Consider the following 21,478-nt stretch of genomic DNA (forward strand, 5'->3'; position numbering starts at 1 on the left):
CAAAAGATTTATAGCATGTTGGCAATTAATATAAATTATAAATTAAACTCATTTAATTCAATGTTAATTATGTAATTAACTTAATTTATATTCATAGATCAAGATTGGTATCTAGTAATGCATCATGACCACCCAAATATATAGAAATGATTAAAGTGTAGAATCATTCTAGAATATTCTTAATCCATGGTTTGACCCTTTATTAACTTCCTCTCTTTGGAGCAAGTACTGTTGTTTTCTATATTGTGCACATTATTGATAAGAATGTAATTTCCTTATTCACTTTCTTACTCTTCTTAACTTCCTATCCACATTTCGCTCTATTTCTTTATCTGCTCAACTACCTTCTCACATAATGTAAATGTATTTTTTTTCTTTCTTGGATATGTTTCACTTTCACACCACTTCCTTCTTAGCTAACACTTATGTTTATTCTTCAGCACTTTATAAGAATGTGCTTCAAGCTTCTAGAAGACTCTGTAACTGACTTTCCACCTTCATATTTTAAAATTTTTCACATGGCAATAATCATTAAGGATTATTAAATCAATACATGGCCAGTGGCCTAGAATTCATCAATGGGTCAAGAATTTAGATACGGGCCAAAACTCACGAACTTCAGGATTTAGATAGAAGTCCAATGGGCTCTTTATAGATCTGGTAAAATTTTCTAAGCTTGGACTAGTGTTAAATTTGGATGTAAATAATTGCCTCCCACATACTATAAGGCTAGAAGTTTTATTTATATAGACGAATTCTCCAAAAAAAAAAAAATATTTTTATCCTTTATTATAAAAGCATTTAGCCAAAATAATAGAAAAAGAATTAATTAATGATGAAATAATTTAAAATTTAAGAATATTTAAGAAATAAAATATTTAATTTTAAATTCTAAATATTTTTATAAAATACTATACCAAAAATTAATCTAAATGCTATTTAATTTTATCCAAAGGGAATCAAGATTTTGATGTCATCTCTGTTATAATTGATGTTGCTTCTTTTACTCTCTTCCCGCTATTGCTTCTTTTACTCTCTTCCCGCTATTGCTTTATTTGTCTATTTTAATTCTTTAACTCTCAAAGAAATGAAAAAAAAAAAAAAAGAAGAAGAAAAGAAAACACAAAAACATAACTAAACATATCAAGATAAAATAATAAGAGGGAGAAAGATAAGAAAGAAACTCAAAAGCGGAGTTGAAGAGTCATTTGAGTAACGTTAGTGGTTAGTCAGAGAAATATCAACAGGTACTCTTAATCTTAATGCTCCTTAAATGCGAGATTGAGGATGGAGATTAGAGATTAGAGGATGGGGCAGTGTGTAACTCTTCTTATCAAATAAAATGCTATACAAAATAGAGTGCTAACAAGTGTTAGAGAACAATATTAAATTCATATCCAAAACAGAGAAAAAGAAACTGAAAGAGCAGAAAATTCAAAAGAGAAATTTGAAAAATGGCTCTTTTACTTTGCATTAATGGATACAAATACAAACATAAAATAACATAAAAAATATAAAAAAAATACCAAAATGCTTAAAAAAAAAATGACTTTAAACAATTCAGAGATGCCACTTAGAAAAGGATAAATTCTATTTTAAATAAAATTTGTTTAAAAATAAATCCAATTAAAATAAGGATAAGCCGTCTTTAATTCCTCTAACCAAACATTCTCTTATCAAATCCTACATCTACTAGAATTATTTATATTTTACAGTTCTCTCACCTTATAAATATATCCTTTTCACCATATTTATAGATCTGCCATTTTCTTTTCTCTTCATTTTTCTTTCTTTTTCTTCTTATCTAAGTCTTTTTCTTAACAATCAAACACCACAAACCATCAACTGCCACCTCATCTCTAACAACCCAGTGCCACCGACCACTGCCAGACGTGGACCAGTTGCTGCACACTGGTCTATCAGCGATCGCAACCCTCTATTGATCCTATTTTCTGCAATTTCTTGAAGAAAATATGTAATTATGCAAAAATTGAGTTTTTTTATTTAATCTTTAATTTTTTTTAAACAAAAAATCTAAATTTGATGTATTTGATGATGAGCATGTGACAAACTTGATTGATTTTATAAAAAAAATATTTTAATAATTTTATATTTTAGTAATTTATATAATTTTAGCCTAAAATAGAGATTTAGGCCAAAACTAAATCACTAAAAATATAAAATAATGAAAATTTTTGTTACGATGAGGATCAAATGATGAGCTTGTCAAATTTCTGGTTTTTGAATTTTTGGTAAGTTAACTTTAATTATTTACTATTTTTTATAAATTTTTATTTTTAGCCTAAAAATGATAATTAGGCCATAATAAAATTATAAAAAATCAAAATTAGTGTCAAAAGTTTTTGTTGAGTCTTTGAAAATTATGAGATTTTAGGTGAATTAATTTTTATTATTTAATCTTTCTAGCAATTTTTAATTTTTAGCCTAAAGATAAGGATTAGGCAAAAATAAAATCAGTCAAAATAATAAAATAATCAAAATCAACATAGAAAATAGTTTTTTGTTATTTCTGGAAATTTTGCAATTTTTTGAGATTATAGATGAACTAATTCTAATTATTTATTATTACTAGTAATTTTTAGTATTTAGCTTAAAATTAGAAATAAGGCCAAAATAAAATTACTAGAAATAACAAAAATAATCGAAATTAATATGAAAAGTGATTCTGTAATGGTTTTGAAATTTTTTTGAGATTTAGGTGATACTTTTAGATATCGCCTAATTTTACCACGAAGGTATTGTTAAATTGAGAAGTAAGTAAAAATTCAATTTTGAAATCTTTTGGTCATTAACCTAGGTTGAATTAGGTAGAATGTGTATGAGAATATTTGAATTGATGGTATTAGTATTTAGGAATGGTTTAGATTAATATTTAATATTTAGAATTTTAGCCTGAAATTTACCGAGTAATTTCAATATATACTTAAATATTAATTGAGAATATGAATTTTGTTGAAAAGTGGTTAGAAAATAGTTTTGTAAAATGATTTTGAATTTGAAATGGATTTAAGAATGTGTTTGTGGTTGTTGGATTGATGTATTAGGCATATTCAGATACGGAAAATCCAGCTAGAATTAGTTGTTTGGCATCCTGGAATATGTGTAGAATATGTAATAGGTATGGAATGTGTGAAGAGAGAGAAAGAGAGAGAGATAAAAGTAGAGAAAATAAAGGAAAATTAGGTTAAAAGATGCCACATTTTAACACAAAGTCAAATTCATTTTTCTACCACCATTTAACGGCAATTTAACTCCAAATTTAATAAAAGGGCATTTTAATGCGATATTAAAAGCAATAGGATGAAAAAAATATATTTTTTAAATATTAGGAATAACTTATATAATAGAATCAAATAAAGGAGGCCTTATATAACATGTGCGTCCGAGTTCTAACGCGCTTTTTTTTGGAATTTATGTTTATTAAATCGTACTAAATGTTCATTAAACATATACTAAATATTTATTATTTAAACATTAAATGTTCATCGTCTATTAACTTTATTTTATTAAAAAGATATTTGTACTACAATATAAATATTTGTAAAATAATTTAATTTAACTTTTTTTATTAACTCTAATGACGATTTATATTATGTTTATGTTATATATATCTGTTTAAATAAATTAGTGAATATCCATTAACAAACTAATGAATATTATGCTTAGAAATGATAAATACTTATATCAATCACAAAATTGTTTCAATATGTATCACAAAAATAATGAATCTAACTTTCATAAAGGACAACATGTTGTCCCTTAGAACTAAGAAGGAAGGTTGAATTGGTGATTTCAAATCGTAGAAATAAGTTGAGGTATAAAAAAACACAAGAACTTTAAGAGGGATAAAGGAATTTAGTGGAAAGTTAGGGTTAGAAAGATTCACACAAAAGTTTATAGTAATTCCGGAATAAACCTTTCTTACATCCACCCCTCAAGATCACACTTGAGTATTCCATTATAATCTTTAAGATTACAACCTTTAGATTTTGCAAGTTCACCTAACTACTCAGTGTTTTCCAAGGCTAACACTAAATCTCTTCCTTTAGTAAAATAATCACCCACTAAGTCTCCTAAACCTTGAGTATTAAATGGTTACTCAACAATCAATTTCTTATGTTTTTAATACATAGCTCACACATCAACCTTTTAAAGTTTAGATGAATAAAGATATTCAACTTAATACACTTTATAAAGAAGAAAATCAAGTGTAGAAAGTTGAGAAATAAATTTGTAAGATTTTGGATATAATACTCTTTATGAGTGGTATTTATACTCATACCAATCTCATTGAGACACTCCAAGGCCCCAATACTCATTTAATACAAATTGAATGACTTTGCAAAAAGTTGCATATAGTCATGAATAGCGCCTTGACGCTTTTTGAATAGAGTCGTTGAGCCTCCAGTAGCTCTAGACACATGACTCTGACTCGGTGGCTAAAATTGCAACAATCATTAACATTGCATTAAATGCAAAAACTGCCTCTGCACTAGAATGTTGCACTCGCGCTTGACTTGGGCGCATTCAGAAGCGCCCTCGCGCTTCTTGTCACATAAATGCCTACTACGTTAGAGCTTTTGTCCCCAATTACACCGCCCTCGCACTTTTGGAGGAGTTGACTTATTGACTGCTAGGTGTCTCTTAATCCTTGAGGGACTGCCAAAAGGCCTTTCCTTGTGGTTGATCAACTTTGACCATATGAAAAGCATCCTCGCACTTTTCAAGACTTTTTGCAATCCTTAATTGAAAGCTTGAGGAATCCTTGCATAATGATTGAACCATTAATACACTGTCAAATAGACACTCAAATATAATACTAGCCACATTTAATTTGGATATTCAGATTAAGATAATGTTCAATTGACCCTTAAATCAACAATCTCTCCCTTTTTGATGTTGACAAATTAATAAAAAAGATAAAAGTGAAAGCTTATAAGTTCAATTAGGTAAGTAATGAATAGGATTCAAAAGATAGAAAGATATTTCTTTGAGTTCTATTATAAGATATCAAGAGAAGTTTAAGAATAAAGTCAGAATTACTTAGGCTATGTTGCTCATTAGGCTAAATTGCTCCCCCTTAATTATTGTCCCTATTTTATTTTCCAAATAAGCAATTATATTTTATCAAATGTGTAATTCTCTCCTCCTTTAGCAAAAGTAAAAAAGTAAACGATAAGAGTATATAAGACATAACACAATATGACAATTAAGGAAATGAGAATTGCATTAATAATAGATAGAAAAAATACAAAAAAGATGTGTGATCGGATAAAAAAATAAAAAGAATAAAATAAGAAAGATGGCCAATCTTTTTCTTCATCCTTTTTTTCCTCCTCTTCCTCTTTAACCATAAGCTCATTTCATTTATCTCTACTACTTGAGCTATCATGAGTAGAGAGAACCAATGCCTCTTCTTCCTCTTCTTTCCAATCTTCAACATGGCAATGAGGGATCCTATGGACCTTTTGAATTTCTACTAAGTCCGCATGTAAATAATAAAGATAGTTCAAGTCCTACCCTTTTACTTGAGAACCTTATCTTCGAAAGAGAAAGAGGTTTGACCCTCAAATGTAGAAAGGGTAGGCTCACTTGGAATTTTATGGTAATTTTTTCTCTTTTTCCTATCATCTAAGAATTCCCTAATAAGCAAAAAGAACTCACCATTTATTTTCCACTTAGGGCCAAGTCTAATTACCTTTGCATATGCTCAAAGAATGGTAGACCTAAAGAGATGGGAGCTATTAGAGGAGTAAGATAGATTATGTTAAGAGGGGTGAGGAGTTGATGGTGTTTAGCTATTTTTGTGATGTGAGAAGACACAAGAATAGTACCTTTTTGGGTGTTTCCAAGTAAAAGAGGTGGTCAAGAAAGAATCTTAAGGTTAGGATTCTTTTAACATGAATCATGGCACAAAGAAATAGAAGATACTTTTTTGAGGTACTTTCTCCATCCCATTATTCCTTGCATGAACGTTGGAGGCAATCATCCTATACACTATCCAATGAAAGAGTGACTTGAGATCTTTAGAGAGGGAGTCTTTAGTGTGGGTGTCTTTGGTGGAGATTTGTCTCCAAAATTGGGAAGGGGAGAAAGGTATTTCAATAAAGTTTTCTATTATTCACATAGAGCTTCTCTCTTAAAACCCCAAATGGAGGCGGATTTGGTTCTAGAAATATTCTTTTTCTCTCCAAACAACCTAAATTCTATCCCATAATACTCATCTCCATCATCCTTTTGTTGATCACCAAAGAGGAGAGAAATTCTTTAATGAGATTCTCATACTCTATGTCTAAAGATTGAGGTAGAAAAAAGTCTTTTAAACCCACATTATCTAATAAGGTGTATACCTCTTGAAACACATAAAGTTTTAGAAGAGATTCTTCATCAAAGAATTGATTGGCATGAATCTCCTTTTTCTCTATTGTCATAAACTTTATTCTTGCCTCATTATTATTGTCCTTCATTCTCTAGTGAATAGTTTGAGAAGAAGAAGGACCTCTCCTAACTCATTTCCTTGACCTTATAGTTGTAGATGGAAGAAGTTGAAAAAGATAGTAGTAGAAAGAAGAAGGATTTAAAGTTTAGAATTTATAAAGCTTTTAAAAAATGATGAATGTCCATCAAATGAGCCTGAGATAGTCTTAGAGAGGTAAAAAGGGCAAAAAATAATTAGTTTTACATTAAAACTTATTTTTAAAAGACTGTAACGACTAATTTTTTACAAAAATTGAGAAGAAGTGCGATTACACAATTGAAAAAGCAATACAGCCGCTATAATTTTGTTAAACCCTGGTCGCGCTTTAGAATCGCGAGCGCACTTTTAAGGTCAATTTCTAGTTTCATAGACTTATAAAGCACAAGCGCCCTTCTACATCGTGAGCGTGCTTTGAGAAAAAAAAAAGGAAAATAGAAATATTAAATTCATTGTGCTTGATCACTTTCTTTACTTTGAGAGTATTAAAATGCATAGTGAGTTAAAATGAGTATCATATAACAAATGAAACTTCAATACTCAAATCCACAAAATAGAGATTTAAACTAAACATATCGTCACAAGCATATCACAATAAACATTCACCAAATATGTCAAGAATTGAGAATTAAAAAACTTATACAAAAGAACTAAGTTACAGTACTTCCATCAATCATTTCTAATTCTCTTTTGATGTCATTTAATCTCTCCTCATTTAGAGGTTTGGTAAAAATATTAGCAAGTTGGTAAATTGTATCAACAAATTCTAAGACAACATCACCACTTTGCACATGATCTCTCAAAATATGATGCCTAATGTCAATATGTTTACTTCAAAAGTGTTGAATGAGATTCTTAGAGAGATTTAGAGCACTAGTATTGTCACATTTTATAGGAATATGATCAACCTCTCTTCCATAATCTCTTAATTATTGTCTCATCTAAAGAATTTGAGTGCAACAATATTCTACCGCCATATATCCGGCTTCTGTGATGGAGAGAGCAATCGAAACTTATTTCTTGCTAATTTTTTACTAAGAAACTAAGCATTCACCTAAAAGATGACAAGTTCCAGAAGTTTTTTTTCTATCTAGAAGACTTTTCACATAATCGGCATCCAAGTAGCCTATTATGTCAAAGATAATTCTCTAGGATACCAAAGTCCTAAATGCAAAGTCCCATACAAATATTTCAAGATTCTTTTAACGGCATTCAAGTGAGACTCTTTATGTAACACCCCAACTCAAACTTCCCATTGAATAGCAATATATATATATATATATATAACTTTATAAACATAATTTACTACTTAGTTACAATATACATTCATACAATTTAAGTGGCATGACATACTTAATATATATAAGAAATATTTATACAGTAGTTTAATTCACACAAGTTCCCAAAATGCCCCAATGCTTTAGATAACTCCTCCGGCCCACCCCGATAATATTGACCGATGCAAAAGAGCAATGCCTAAGGCTATCTACAACTGCACTGAAAAAAAAATTGCTAAGGAATGAGCTAGCGACTCAATAAGCATTTAATTTACTAAACTATAGTATATTAGGCTAGAATTATCAAATCTTTATCAATACAGAAAATTATACCAACACTTAACTAACAATCACAAAATCAACCATTTCAGTTTATTCTCATAAACATATAATTTCATCTCACGTAATGCAAATAATCTCAAACTCAACCAAGTCAAATAATTCAATTCCACATTATTTCTATCAAATTAGGATCAGATGACTCATCCTTACATTTCCTCACATTTTTAAATTTCAGACCACTTGACAAGTCTTGCCATCTCACATACTCGGGTAGCTATCCGCCTCAGCTTTTCCGATCACACAATATCCATACAAAAGTCATCAATCCTTAATCACAACCATTTCACTTCACAACACATCACAATCAATTCACTTCACAACACATCACAATCAATTCACTTTATAACAAGCCAAAAACATAACTAATATCAACTCGGTCAACCAAGAAATTATCAAGTAATCAAACAGCAGTCCCTACTCAATATACACAAAGTTTAGTCTATTAAATACTTACCAAAAGTTATAGGATAACAAAGTAATCCTATTCTTTTCTCTTACCACTTCCTTGCCTTTGGATGAACCTATTCACATATTCAATACAAATACAATTCAATCACAAGGCATAAATATATATATATATATATATATATATATATATATATATATATATATATATATATATTTACTATCAATAAAATATCACATTTCAACAAAATAACATATATTCTAGATATTAATATGATGCATGAGATGAATGACAACAAATCAACATATTTGTTGATGAAGGCAGCTTGTAGGTACTGACTTAGAAATTACACCAAAACTTATGTACAATTAATAAAAATCTCATATTTTTCAGAATTACACTTCCATTTTTATAGAAACCATAGCAGAAAGAATCACCTCAAAATAATTGGTATATAAATAGTTATGACATTTTCTATACAGCTGCTCAAATTTCCATCTAAACAGAACAGAAAAAAGTTTCCTATTAAATGACCAATCAAACGAATGAATTTTCTGATGAAACTCTCCAGATATAAAGTAACATTCTAAAGTTTCTATAGACACTAATTTTACTCAATTTGGACTTTTCTAGCTCAAGTTGTGAAACACAAAATTAGCAACAAATTTCTGAATCCTAAGCCCGATTTCTGCTTAAAACAGTTTCGGGCAGGCCATATTAAGTTCAACATATCTCACGTTATACTCAACCAAAAATTATGAAATTTTTCAGACATATACTACATATATAAATGAACAACTTTAATTTTTAACTCTCTGCTTGGTTCAGCCTCTAAATGCCTCAAAATATCAGCACAAAAACCAGGTCACCTGCTGAACCAAAAACAAAGCAGCAGCAAAATCGAACCTCATAAGTTCCTACTCACTCAACAATCTGCAAAACCATTTTACAGAGATATTCTTGAGACATATACCTACAGCTTTCATGTTTGAAAATTTTCGAGATAAAGCCTCTAAGGTCACGAAATCATAAGTGAAAAATCTGCCCAGAAATTTCAGCTTCAAAATCACAAGTAAAAGCATTTTTACTCTTGATTAAACAATTGCAAAACACATAATCATCAACAATTTCATATCATTAACCCTAATTTACAGCAAAATCAAGCAATTAAAATTACTCACCTTTGTTTTTCTTGATTAAGAAAGCCCAAATTTTTCAAGCTTAAAAGAAGAATTTGATTTTCACTTACTAAAAGTTTTGTAGAGTTTGATTTGGAAAATCAAAGTTGAAGAAGGAAAGGAGAAAAATGAGAGAGACAAAGAAGAAAAGGAAATTGGAAAGCATACGTAGATAAGAACAAATGAAAGAGGTGGTATATTGGTGTGGAAATAGGCAAATTACAATTTAATCCTCTTTCTTTCTAACTTTTCAATTTAGTCCAAAATCATTACTTTTCAATTAAATCAATATGTAACTAAATAATTTATTTATCTACCACATAATATAATAAAATAGATCATATATAATCATGATGCAAATGACATGTTTAATGACATGCTAATGAATATTAATTATTAATAAAAAGAAATAAATAAATTTGGTTGTGACAATTCTTACCCACTTAAAAAAAAATTCACCTCGAAATTAACTAATCGCCAACGGACATGCCAAATAAGCTCGGGTATTTATCCATCATATGCTTCTCTACTTCCCAAGTTGCTTCCTTAGATGAATGTTGACTCCATTTCACCTTTACCATAGGAATTTCCTTGTTTCTTAATTTTCTAACTGTCGGTCTAATATCCGAATCGGTTCTTCAACATATGTGAGTTTCGGAAACTTCAATTTCTGGTATCTTGATGACATGGCTAGGATCGGATCGATATCGTCAAGCATAGAAACATGGAAAACATTATGTACTTGAGCTAACTCCGGGGGTAATGCAAGTCTATAGGCTAAAGGACCAACCCGCTCTAAAATCTCATACCCGATATATCAAGGACTTAGTTTACCTTGTTTACCAAATCGAAGGATACCCCTCCATGGTGATACTCTCAAGAAAACCTTATCCCCAACTTCATACTCAATTTCCTTACTGTGTTTATCGCATAGCTTTTCCTACCATCTTGTGCGGCCTTGATACATCGCCCGCAACTTGTATCTTGTCTGTTTTTTGAATAATTTCAGGACCTTCCAGTTGTCTCAACCCTTCTACATCCCAACATATAGGGCTTCTACATTTTCTCCCATATAATGCCTCGTATGGTGGCATACCAATACTAGAATGAAAACTATTATTATAAGCAAATTCCATAAGTGGTACATGTTCATCCCAATTTCCGCTATACTCTAATGCACAAGCCCGTAACATGTCTTCAAAAGTTTGAATAGTTCTCTCGGATTGCCCATCCTGTTTGAGGGATGAAAAGCGATCTTGAAATGCAATTTAGTTCCCATTGCCACTTGTAAGCTCTTCCAGAAATGAGATGTAAACCGAGGATCCCTGTCTGAAACAATGGAGATAGGTACACCATGCAACCTAACAATTTCTTTCACATACAAGTTGGCTAGCTTATCCAATGTATCATTCTGTTGAATAGGTAAAAAGTGCGCTGATTTTGTTAACCTATCAACTATTACCCAAATAGCATCATTTCTCCTAAAAGTGCGAGGCAAACCAACAACAAAGTCCATAGTAATTCTTTCCCATTTCCACTCAGGTATAATTAAAGATTGTAATTTACCTGCAGGTGATTGATGTTCTGCTTTCACTTGTTGACAAGTTAGGCATTTAACTACATATTCTGCAACTTCCCTTTTCATGCCTGACCACCAATAATGTGGCTTCAAATTGTTATACATTTTTGTACTCCCTGGGTGCATTGAATAAGGAGAATTGTGAGCCTCCCAAAGAATCTTTTGTTTCAATGCGGCTACATTAGGTACATATACTCTGGCTTTCATAACCCACATTCCATCATCTCGCTCGATTAGTTCACTTGTCTTACCATCTTGCACCTTCTTCTGTAACTTCTTTAAGTATGCATCACTACCTTGTGCATGTTTGATCTCATCTAGTATCTGGGGACTAGTCTTCATTGTAGTCAATAATACCCCATTCTTTATAGAAAATGCATATCCATAGCTCTTAGCCGAAATTAAGGAACTCATCTGATATGAAATCATACCTGCAACCCTTTCCAAAGTCTTCCTACTAAGTGCATCCGCTACAACATTTGCTTTTCCTGGGTGATAATCAATGGTACAATCATAATCCTTCAATAATTCCATCCATCTTCGTTGCCTGAGGTTCAACTCTTTCTGTGTAGGTATGTACTTTAAGCTTTTGTGGTCAGTGAATATCCGAAATGTCTCTCCATAAAGATAATGTCTCCAAGTTTTCAAAGCATGTATAATTGCAGCCAATTCTAAATCATGTGTAGGATATTTTGTTCATGAGGTTTAAGTTGTCTAGAAGCATAAGCAATAACCCTTCCATTCTGCATCAATACACAACCCAAACCATTAAGTGAAGCATCTGTATAGACTACATATTCCCCTCCTTGTATAGGTAATGTAAGTATAGGTGCTGTAATCAATCTATTTTTCAACTCCTCAAAACTAGCTTGACATTTATCATTCCACTGAAAAGTCACTTGTTTCTTTAACAAATTAGTCAATGGCTTTGCTAAAATGGAGAAGTTCTTCACGAATCTTCTATAGTACCCAGCCAATCCCAGAAAACTACGAACTTCTGAAATATTTCTTGGTGATTCCTACTCCTGAATAGCCTTCACCTTAGATGGGTCCGGTTGAACACCTTGTGCGGATATAATATGCCCCAAAATGCAATGTTATTCATCCGAACTCACATTTCATCGAACTTACCATATAACTGTTTTTCTCTCAAAGTTTGTAATATCGTTCTTAAATGATGTTCATGGTCTTCAGAATTTCTGGAGTATATCAGAATATCATCAATGAAGACTATCACAAATTGATCAAGATACGGTTGAAAAATATTATTCATCAAAGACATGAATGCTGCAGGTGCATTGGTCAAACCAAATGGCATAACAACAAACTCATAATGACCATATCGTGTCCGAAATGCCGTTTTAGGTATAGAAGTCTCTCTAACCTTTAATTGCCAATACCCAGATCTCAAATCAATTTTGGAGAATACAGTTGCCCCTCTGAGTTGATCAAGCAAATCATCAATGCGAGGTAAAGGATATTTGTTCTTGATAGTAACTTGGTTCAACTTCCTATAATCAATGCAAAGTCTCATACTTCCATCCTTTTTCTTCACAAATAACACTGGAGCTCCCCACGGTGATATACTAGGTCGAATATAACCTTTCTCTAATAAATCCTCAAGTTGCTTTTTCAATTCCATTCATGGTGCTATAGAAATAGGAGCAACTCCGGAATAGTTTCAATTTCAAAATCCACTTCTCGTTGAGGTGGCAATCCGTAATTCTTCTAGAAATACATCCGGGAATTCTTTGACTATTGGTATCTCCGAAACCCCTGGACTAACAATTCCAAAGGTTCACCACATTCACAAGATAAGCATCACACCCAAATTTCATTAAATGAAAAGCGAGTGAAAAATCAAACATGTAGGTACAATTTTCCTGTCACCCTTGAACACTATTTTTATTTCCCCATCTATAACCATTTTTACTTCCTTCGTTAAACAATCAACTATGACATGATTTCTAGATAACCAATCCATTCCCAATATCACATCAAAATCTCGCAAATTGATCACAATTAGGTCTAACGACATATTTGTACCACAAATCATCACGAACAAGCCCGAACTACGATTATTCACCATTATTACTCCTCCAAACAGCATCAAACACAAATATCATGTCCTAAAGATTCAATGGCACAATGCATTTTCAATGCAAAATCACATGAAATGAATGAACATGTAGATCATGGGTCAACTAACACATATGCATCATGCCTACAAATAGGAATTATACCAGTTATTATCTCTGGAGAAGTAGTTGCTTCCTGCCTCGTAAAAGCATACACTCTTGCCTGCAGTAAGGATTGGTTCGCATCTTCAATATGGACATATACTGCACTTCTACCTCCCCTACCTCTACCACGACCGGTCGTTGTAGGTACTACATTATCCCCAACACTACTTTGTCCTCCTGAATGGTAGGTACTCGATGCTCCTCTACCTACCACACACTCATTGGCATAATGCCCAAGTTTCCCACATCTATAACAAACCTGCACTCTTGGTCCCCAACACTCTCCGAATGGGTCCTTCCACAAGTGCCACAAACGGGTCTATATCCTCTACCAAGAAACCCGAATTACCTCGCATGTTCAACGATCCACCACTTCTACCCAAAGTTATACTACTTGGCCCTCTAAACTGATAACTACCCCTTCCTCTAAAACCTCCTCACGACCTCCCCGATCCTCCCCTAGGTGTAAATGAGGTACCTCTAGAAAAGATGGAGTAAATGTCCCAATTATCTTCTTTTCTTTGCTTCTAATATATTTCTTTCTAAGAATAATTCTTCCGCTCTTGTTGCGAGCTTCCAATAAAGCAATAAAGGTAGGTGGTTGCACTGCCAACTTTTCACGAATCTCCAATCTCAAACCCCTCTCAAATCTATTTCTCTTCACTGCCACTTCCTCCGGTGCATACCTAGATAACCTTGTAAATTGTAATTCATAGTCGGCAATGACATCTCATTTTGTTTCAATTCAAGGAATTCAAGTTTCTTCCTCTCTTGATATATTGGTGGCATATACTTCATCTTGAACTCCTTTAAGAATTCTTCCCATGTCATTGTCAATGGTTGTGTTTGGCTACCCGGGATTGTCTCCCACCGATTTCTAGCATCCTTAAGAAATAATGAGGTTGCATACCTCACTTTCATTTGGGTTGTCGGTTGGGTATTAAATCGTGTAAACACACCTTTAACAGACTTTAGCCATTCCTCTGCTACAATTGGATCAGTTTGTCCCCTCAAACTCTTTCCCGCCATGCTTTCTTAACTTTCCAAAGGTTGCATCCAATGCAGTACGTTTAGTGGAGGTGGTGGTCATTGTTGAGCTAATCTTCTTGACTCTTCAGTATTTCACGAGCATACCCTTCGACTTTTCCTTGGTATTCATTTTCATGCATCTGTTCTTGTTCAATATGATGTGCATGAATCGGCGAATGTGAACCTATCGGGCCGGTGGAGTGCTCATCCATGCCTATATCATTAACAAACTTCACAACAATAAATGGTTGTGCATAATTACTATATGCTTGCATGTTATGCTCTTAATCCCCTCTATTCCCATCAATTCAATCACACAAGCATTTAACATATTGGAACATATTAAAAATTCCAACTCACTTTAACATATCACAACACATACACACCTTCATATAACATAACATAAACACAAATATAAGTACTCAAACTTATGTCCCAATGGTCTAATCCCGCCTAATACCAGACTGTAACACCCCAACTCAAACTTCCCATTGAATAGCAATATATATATATATATATAACTTTATAAACATAATTTACTACTTAGTTACAATATACATTCATACAATTTAAGTGGCATGACATACTTAATATATATAAGAAATATTTATACAGTAGTTTAATTCACACAAGTTCCCAAAATGCCCCAATGCTTTAGATAACTCCTCCGGCCCACCCGATAATATTGACTGATGCAAAAGAGCAATGCAATGCCTAAGGCTATCTACAACTGCACTAACTGAAAAAAAAATTGCTAAGGAATGAGCTAGCGACTCAATAAGCATTTAATTTACTAAACTATAGTATATTAGGCTAGAATTATCAAATCTTTATCAATACGGAAAATTATACCAACACTTAACTAACAATCACAAAATCAACCATTTCGGTTATTCTCATAAACATATAATTTCATCTCACGTAATGCAAATAATCTCAAACTCAACCAAGTCAAATAATTCAATTCCACATTATTTCTATCAAATTAGGATCGGGATGACTCATCCTTACATTTTCTCACATTTTTAAATTTCAAGACCACTTGACAAGACTATCCGGTCTTGCCATCTCACATACCGGTACTTTCCCGATCACACAATATCCATACAAAAGTCATCAATCCTTAATCACAACCATTTCACTTCACAACACATCACAATCAATTCACTTCACAACACATCACAATCAATTCACTTTATAACAAGCCAAAAACATAACTAATATCAACTCAGTCAACCAAGAAATTATCAAGTAATCAAACAGCAGTCCCTACTCAATATACACAAAGTTTAGTCTATTAAATACTTACCAAAAGTTATAGGATAACAAAGTAATCCTATTCTTTTCTCTTACCACTTCCTTGCCTTTGGATGAACCTATTCACATATTCAATACAAATACAATTCAATCACAAGGCATAAATATATATATATATATATATATATATATATATATATATATATATATTTACTATCAATAAAATATCACATTTCAACAAAATAACATATATTCTAGATATTAATATGATGCATGAGATGAATGACAACAAATCAACATATTTGTTGATGAAGGCAGCTTGTAGGTACTGACTTTGAAATTACACCAAAACTTATGTACAATTAATAAAAATCTCATATTTTCCAGAATTACACTTCCATTTTTATAGAAACCATAGCAGAAAGAATCACCTCAAAATCATTGGTATAGAAATAGTTATGACATTTTCTATACAGCTGCTCAAATTTCCATCTAAAAAGTTTCCTATTAAATGACCAATCAAACGAATGAATTTTCTGATGAAACTCTCCAGATATAAAGTAACATTCTAAAGTTTCTATAGACACTAATTTTACTCAATTTGGACTTTTCTAGCTCAAGTTGTGAAACATAAAATTAGCAACAAATTTCTGAATCCTAAGCCCGATTTCTGCTTAAAACAGTTTCGGGCAGGCCATATTAAGTTCAACATATCTCACGTTATACTCAACCAAAAATTATGAAATTTTTCAGACATATACTACATATATAAATGAACAACTTTCATGTTTAACTCTCTGCTTGGTTCAGCCTCTAAATGCCTCAAAATGTCAGCACAAAAACCAGGTCACCTGCTGAACCAAAAACAAAGCAGCAGCAAAATCGAACCTCATAAGTTCCTACTCACTCAACAATCTGCAAAACCATTTTACAGAGATATTCTTGAGACATATACCTACAGCTTTCATGTTTGAAAATTTTCGAGATAAAGCCTATAAGGTCACGAAATCATAAGTGAAAAATCTGCCCAGAAATTTCAGCTTCAAGATCACAAGTAAAAGCATGTTTACTCTTGATTAAACAATTGCAAAACACATAATCATCAACAATTTCATATCATTAACCCTAATTTACAGCAAAATCAAGCAATTAAAATTACTCACCTTTGTTTTTCTTGATTAAGAAAGCCCAAATCTTTCAAGCTTAAAAGAAGAATTTGATTTTCACTTACTAAAAGTTTTGTAGAGTTTGATTTGGAAAATCAAAGTTGAAGAAGGAAAGGAGAAAAATGAGAGAGACAAAGAAGAAAAGGAAATTGGAAAGCATACGTAGATAAGAACAAATGAAAGAGGTGGTATATTGGTGTGGAAATAGGCAAATTACAATTTAATCCTCTTTCTTTCTAACTTTTCAATTTAGTCCAAAATCATTACTTTTCAATTAAATCAATATGTAACTAAATAATTTATTTATCTACCACATAATATAATAAAATAGATCATATATAATCATGATGCAAATGACATGTTTAATGACATGCTAATGAATATTAATTATTAATAAAAAGAAATAAATAAATTTGGTTGTGACACTTTATGCTTGTGTTTCTTTACAAATAAAGTAGTGTCAACCTTTCCTTTTGAAAATCCATTTTTAATTAAAAATATATTAAGCCTTTCATACTAAGCTCTAAGAGCTTGTTTCAAACCATATAAGGTTTCAGTCAATTTAAAAACATGATTAGAAAATTCGTGACTTTCAAAACCGAGAGGTTGCTCAACATAAACTTTCTCTTCAATGGAACCATTTAAAAATACACTTTTTACTTCCATTTGAATTTAAAATTCATGTCACATGCATAGGCTAAAAGTATTCTAATAGCTTATAATCTAGCAAATGGAGTAAAGGTCTCATCATAATCAATGCATTCGTTTTGTTTGTAGCCTTTTGCAACCAATCTAGCTTTGTTTCTAATGATAGACCTTGCTCATCTAACTTGTTTCTAAAACGCCAATTCACACCCAATAATTTGGTGGTCCTTAGGTCTAGGAACAAGTTTTCATACTTTGTTTCTCTCAAATTGGTCGACTTCATCTTGCATAACAATCACCCAACTTTCATCATTTAGAGCCTCATCAATAGTCCTTAGCTCAAATTGGGAACAAAGGCTAGATTATTTAAAGCTACTAGTTTAGAACGAGTACTTACATCCTTTGATAAGTCTCCAATGACTTGAGTATGTGGGTGATCCTTTTTGAAGTTCCACTCCTTGAGAAGACTTTGTGAATTCTCCATCATTTTGGGTTCTTGAGCTGCATCATGATTTTGTGGGCTTTCTTGATTGTTCTCAATGGATTTATCAATACCCTTTGATGGGTCATCAAGATTAACTTTAAGCTCCTAAAATGCACCTACAAGATCATTCACACAATTACCTTTCCCAAGATCAAGCTTGGTTGATTCATAAAAAATAATATTCATATACTATTAAACTACTAAAGTATGTTTCTTAAAGACTCTATAGATTTGCTTGATGTAGAATGGCTTAGGAAGATTCCTATATCGATTTTAGAGTCAAATTTTCTAAGATTATCCTTGGTATTCAAAATGTAGCATTTGCATCCAAATACTTTAAAATATAAACCCTAGGCTTTCTTCTACTTCAGAGCTTATAAGAAGTTTTATTTAACAATAGTCTTTTGAAAACTCTGTTTAAAACAAAACAACTAGTATTAACAGGTTCCTCCCAAAAGTAAAATGGGAGTTTATACTTATTCAGCATTATTCTAGCCATTTCCACTAGTGTTCTATTTTTTCTTTCCACAACTCCATTTTGTTGTGGTGTTCTAGGAGATGAAAAGTTGTGGGAAATCTCAAATATCCTTTTTTTATTTTGAACACATTTTTCAAAAGATTTGAAAACATTGAAAGCTTCATTCTTATGAGCAAGAAAATTAACCCAAGTAAATCTAGAGTAGCCATTAACAATAAAAAATGCATATGATTTTCCACCCAAACTAGCTACTCTAGTAGGTCCAAACAAATCCATATGAAGTAGTTGGAGTTGTCTAGAAGAACTTACTATGTTCTTTGATTTTAAGGATGAGAGATGTTGTTTTCCCATTTGACATGGCTCTTAAGGCTTGTCTTTGATGAACTTCACTTTAGAGTCCATTCACTAGCTCATTTTTGGCTAATTTATATAGAAGCTCTATGCTTGCATGACCAATTCTTTTATACCATAGCCAAGATTCATCAAATAGACACAAAGCACTTGAAAGATTGATTAACAATTTTGTGTGGGTCAATTAAGTAGGTATTGCCATTTCTTTCTCCCTTGAATACTATTTTGTCATCCACTAGGGTATTGACATAGCATCAATTAGAGTTAAAAGTGACTTTATTATCTTTATTACATAATTGACTTATACTTAACAAATTATGTTTTAATCCATCAACTAGGAATACATCATCAATAAAAGACTGTTCTTCTTTACCAATAGAACATATGCCAATAACCTTACCCTTAGCATCATTACTAAATGTGACTTTACCTCCACCATAGTTTCTAACATTTATAAAGAGGCTCTTATCTCCCGTCATGTGCCTTGAGCATCCACTATCAACATGCTAAAGATTTGTGCTTATAGACTTAAGGCACACCTAAAAGAAGAAGTCAATTCACTTAGTTTTAGGTATCCAAACAATGTTAGGTCCTGGACAGCTAGCTTTGGAAGTGTCATTCATAAAGAGATGCATCTTTCTTATTTTACATTTAATGTTGATGTGCCCAACTCTCATGCAATAGTGGCAAGTGACCTTTGAGTTATAAGATAAGTTAGAGTTGGTCTTTTTAGTCACTTTTGCTTGAGATTTAGGCCTCAATGCATTCACCATATTATTGCATGTGCATAAGCAAGACTTTTTAACATGAATACTTATATATCAATGTATGTTTTGTTGCTTTAGGCCTAGCTTTTAGAACTTGTGATGTCTTCCCTTTCTTTTGAATGGGAGGCTTAGTATGTTTTTTGCCTTTTGATATTATTTTAGAATTTCTTTCAACTTGAGTGCTTTAACAAAAGTTGTAGTATGAGGTGTTAGAGATGTGGATGATAAAGCTTCATTGAACCAAAGTCCATGTCTCATAAGGGGAGGTCTTTGAGATATAACTAGTGTATCAAGAGATTCATTTCCTCTGTGAAACTTTGAGATTGAGTTCTTAAGTCTCTCAATTTCATTTTTCAAAGCATTATTTTCCTTGAGAAGCTTTTCATTTGAAATATCATCTAATGAGTTATTTAAGTCATCATTGGAAGTTTTTAAAGAACTAATTTCTTTCTTTGAAACTTCAAGATCTTTTTCCAAAATTGAACATTTACTTTTATAGAAATTTAATTTTGTAAACATGTTTTGTAAAAGCTCATCCTTATCATCTAACACATCATCACCAAAAGAATGAGAAGATGAGCATGAAGAAGAAGAATTACATAAATAAGAAGCGGAGCATACCTCATGAGATTCTTCTAAGTTGGCCATGAAGCAAAGATTTGTTTCTTCATCTCTATCACTTTTATTGTTTCAAGATGAAGATACATTACTCCAAGTAACTTTCAAATCCTTGTTTCTTTTCTTTATCTCCTCTCTTCCTCTTCAAGTACTTGGAACAATCCGGTTTGATGTGTCATTGCTTTCCACATTTATAGCAAATAACATCATCCTTCTTATTTTTGCTAGGCCTTGAATTGCAGAAGGACTTCTTGCTTGTGAAGGTCTTATTTCTTCTTCTTTTTTTAGCTTAACAATCCTTTTGACATGTTTAGTGATGAGGGTTACATCACTACTCTCATTATTTGCTTCCTATTGGTCTTCATCATCACTTGGGCATCTTTTCCTCTTGAGCTCTAATGCTTGCCTTGAGTGCTAAGGCCTTCTTATTTTCCCCCATCTCTGTTAAATTCATCCTTGACGAGAGAGATTCCATGGGTTAGAAGTTTACCTATAAGGATATATATATGAATCTTCCCAAGATCTTCATTTTCCTCTTCAATACTGGCCATTCTAGCACCAAACTTGTCTAAAGGTAGACTCTTAAGGGTCTTATTGTTGATGTCCACAAGCTCATAATGCTTGCCAAGCTTCCTCATACTTGATGATAGTGAGAAGCCTATTGGTCATGTCAGTGACAGATTCGTTTGATTTTATCTTAAACATCTTATACTCGGTGACATATATTTGGATCTTTCTTAATTTAACTTGTTTGGTACCTTCATGATAATTCTACAAGGCAGTCTAAATTTGATGAGCCATAATACAATGTTGCACTCTTCCACATTCTTCTCTAGATAGATAACTTACAAGAATGGCCATTGCTTGTTATTCTTGTGATTATGCTTCTTGTAAGCATCTACCCATTTTATCTAGGAAGTATTCTTTCTTTATCATTCTTAATTTCAGTAGGAGCTTTCCATTCCTTCACTACATAGTACCACACTTTAATGCCATATGAATCCAAATAGATATCTATACGGAATTTGCAAAAGGCATAATCGGATCCATCAGAGAATGGCTTGATGTGTTAAACTCCTTCATTGGTTACCATTGATCTTTACACTCGTAATAAAAGCTTGAGAAGAGTGTTTGAGCTCTGATACCACTTGTTGTCCCTTGA

The sequence above is a fragment of the Ricinus communis genome, chromosome 5 (assembly GCF_019578655.1).
Source record: "Ricinus communis isolate WT05 ecotype wild-type chromosome 5, ASM1957865v1, whole genome shotgun sequence".
Lineage (NCBI taxonomy): Eukaryota > Viridiplantae > Streptophyta > Magnoliopsida > Malpighiales > Euphorbiaceae > Ricinus > Ricinus communis.